Here is a 4,046-nt window from a genome sequence, read left to right on the forward strand (position 1 = left end):
TATGAAGAATTGGCTTCCTGGTACCATTAATGTGGCTTGAGAATCAGATAGTCTAGTTATCTATTAAATTAATGAGTATATCAATCACTTAGGATAAAACTTTAATTCAGTAATGTGGGGATATTTCAAGGAATTTCAAGATAAAATGCATAGGAGATATATAATTCTACCTTGTATTATAGAGAAGGATACAGATACTGTATGTTTCTTAGTAGGTATAAACACCTGTAATATCAAAGTAGTAGAACCTAGAAAATCATGGATACCACCTATAGGTTATGAGACATGTGAAAAGGAGATTATCTAAAACATTGATCATTTGTTTAATTTTCCAAAAGACAAGGAAGCACATAGGTTTGGAACTTGTGAAGAGGTATATAAGAGAATTACACTAGAACTTATGAAGCCAAAGATTGAGAGAAAGAACATAAAAATGATGGAAGATCTAAAGGATAAGAAAGTAATAGGTGAAGGTGTTATTTCATCTAAAAGAAGAGAGAAACCCATGAAAATACCTAAAACATGGGCAAATAAAAGGAAATGAGACTGCAAAATAAGCTATCGATAAAGTAGTCGAGTCAAGAAAAATTGGTAAGAAAACACATGTGAAGAAGACAAGAGATAAAACAACCAAGGTTAATAAACCACAACATTAGAGGACAACCAAAATTCAAACCAAAGCATCATCTCGCACAAGAAAAATAACAAAAAATAAAATAAAAGTAAGAGATATAGGAAAAGGGACTTTCAAGATACCTCAAACAACAACATATATTACAAAAGTGATAAGAGATTTCAGGCTTATTGGAAACATAAGAGAATTCAAGCTCAAAATATTTTCTAATGAAGACAAGAAAAGTATTAAAGATGAAATCATATTTCACTTTCACAAATTTGGTAGATTCCCAAGTCAATTGAAGAACAACATTCCTAATAAATTATACAACAAAATCAATGTAAGATGGGAAGTTGTTGTGAACAAGAGAGCAAAGAGAGTGCACTAAAACGCATATTTCTTAAAATGAGTGCTAAAGAAATTGCAGAAATGGAGATCTACAAGAAAAAATTTGCAATGGGGAGTAGGACTACAAGACTATTAGCAGGATTAGAACAAGAAGTTGAAGATGATGGAGTACGAATCTAGAAAGAGATTTTCACCATTGATTTACCCTAATAATCATAAACACTACAAGTTGGAGACATGTATAAGATGAATAATGTGTTTAATGACATATCTAGTCATAATATAAGAGATGATGTACATGTTGATCTAAATAAGGAACAAGATAATGAAGAAATGGACAATACTTCTATAGTTTGTGATACACCTATTGTAGATAATATAATTGAAATTGAAGAAGGGTTGCCACAACAATCACATTTGGAAGTTGATCTTATTGAGAAAAAAGATGATGTTGTTGATACAAATGTCAACACAATAGAACAAATTAGTGATCACATGGATGGAAATTAAAATGAGAAGCCCAAGGACACAACATAAAAGAAAGAGGAAAACAATTAGGAAACACAAGGTGATGAATAGAGACAACAAGAGGAAAACAAAGTGTCAAAGACAAATACAACTACTACTTAAACATGGGATGCACATGATGGTATTTCTACATGCATTCAAAAGCTCCCAAGAAAAAAATTTGGAAGATATCACTACTAAACAACATGAAGAAAATAAAATGTAAAGCAAGGAACCAATAACTAATAAACATGTAACACTAAAAGGTGAAGATGAAACAAGTACTTCATAAGTAATGATTATAGTGACTGATGATAAGAAGTAAAGAAAGAATAATGGTGAAGAAGAGAATGGTGAAGAAATCCATAGCATGAGATATTACAAAAGAAACTCAAAACCATGAAATATAAAGATAGATTGTTGTCCCAAACTAGTAATAAAAAGGGGGGAGAATCAGTACTAAATTTCAAACTAGTTAGTTGTGATACCTTTTCAATTACTTTAACTACCAGTTGTTTAAGCAACACATCAATAATGAATATAACACAGTAGAACCATATAAACTCACACAAGAAAGAATGCATCAATGAAACATGAATTTTTAATTTGGAAATCCTCAATGAAAGTATAAAAACCACATTGGGAGCAATATACCCACTAGCCTTTTATTTTGGATAAAAGGTGTGTTTGGTTAAATGTTACATTTTTCTTTCTAAAAGCACATCCAATTATTGTTAGCATAAATTTTGATGACATTTTGATGGGGGAGTATCCTAGCAATGTTGGATACATGTTTGTGTGTTGCATTCATCATAGAGTTTGTCATTGATGCCAACATACTAGTTATTCTGTGAATACTAGCAGAACAAAAAAACATAGATTAACTTTGTGAAATTCAAGGATTGAAGATCTACTTATGAGCACTTGTGATTATGTTCTAGAGTATTTCTAGATGTTATAGTTAAGAGCACACATGGAAATATGAAGGATTTGGTGAAAGAAGCTTTCAGATAGTGTTTCTAGAAAGTGAGTGCTGAAATTTTGATTGTATCTCCTAACAAAGATGGAATTTGATTGAGAAAGCTTGGATAGAGGTTGAAGTCATGCTAAAGATCCTTTGGTTAATCACACACATTCAAATGATCAACCAATATGAAGTTATGAAGATTGTGAGTCGAAAGACTATTTGTTATTGTGAGAATATGTAATATTCTAACGTAACATGTAAATGTAATATCTTGAGTTGGTCCTATATTATTATAGTAAATTGGGAAAGCCTCAAGGCTAACTCAATAATTTACTCTAGGACTTGGTATAAAGAAAATTTCATTTCCTTGGATGGAAAGTGTGATATGTGGTTCTATCTATGTTATGTATTGTGTGAGCTTACATGTGAATATCTATTGGATCATAGAAGGAATTGGTGTAGTTGAGGCACAGTGAGCTTACAAGGAACTATTTTTGGAAAGAGAAGTTTTTGTTGGACAGTTGTTAATCTACACTTGTATTATTCAGTGAAGATACTACAAAAGATTTTTGAACAGTGGGTCCATCTATCTTCTTTTCAACTGTTAATAGGGTTGGCATAATTCCTAATAGGGTTGGCATAACTCCTAATAGGGTTGGAATATCCTATCGAGGATTCAATAACAAGGACTTATATGTACTATTTGTATTTCATTGACTCCCAACAGGGTCCATCTTTTAACAAGTAAATTTTATATTAGTACATCATCTTGTTGGCACCAACCCCTCTAGGCTTTTCCCTAGTTAACAGGTCTAGTTTTATTGTGTATGGTTATCTTTCTATGGTTGTTGCATCTATTGTTTACATGTTTCAAAATTAAAGAAGATATTGTGATTTTTTTGAACTATGTAATCAATTCACACCCTCCCCCCTCTCAGTTATCTTGGTGAACTTTACTTTCTAATAGTTATGAATGTTGATAATTTGTGACGATAACAAAATCCTATCAAAGCTACCTCATAAAAGTGTGAAAATATTTTAGATACTCCATCCATAAGGCATCTTGTTAGAGGATTTACAAATTCTTGCTAATGAAGCATGCCCATTTTAGAGCTTAAAAATAGATGCAATGGTAAGAAAATAAACTACAATGGTTGATCTAGTAAGAAGCATAACATGCCTTATAAATCTGTTGTGCATACCTTAAAGATCCCTTGATCTCCTCTTTTTTCTTTGGCTTTCCTTGTGAACACCCTTATGTCACCTTTCTCTCTTTCTTGTTCTGCATTATCTCTAGTCATAAATCTACTATTTGGCTCTTTGGTTTGCAACTCTATTATCCTTCTCTCGAACACAACTGAAACTTTAAGAACAACAAAACTAAAGTGCAAAAGTTTATTTTCACTTCCCAATACCTAAGCATCAAAACCATATTTAAAATAATCTCGCTCAAACTGATATATTCAAGATTTGAATATCATACATAGGTTAGTTATAGAATAGCCATGATTACCTATGAGTAGGGGTCTAGGCTGGTAGGATTGTTAGTCTCCCTATAATCCTACATGTAGCTTATGGCCTTTACGTCTTTGAACACGTATCACATCA

The sequence above is a fragment of the Cupressus sempervirens genome, chromosome 6 (assembly GCF_028749045.1).
Source record: "Cupressus sempervirens isolate cs-2001-9-10 chromosome 6, ASM2874904v1, whole genome shotgun sequence".
NCBI lineage: Eukaryota > Viridiplantae > Streptophyta > Pinopsida > Cupressales > Cupressaceae > Cupressus > Cupressus sempervirens.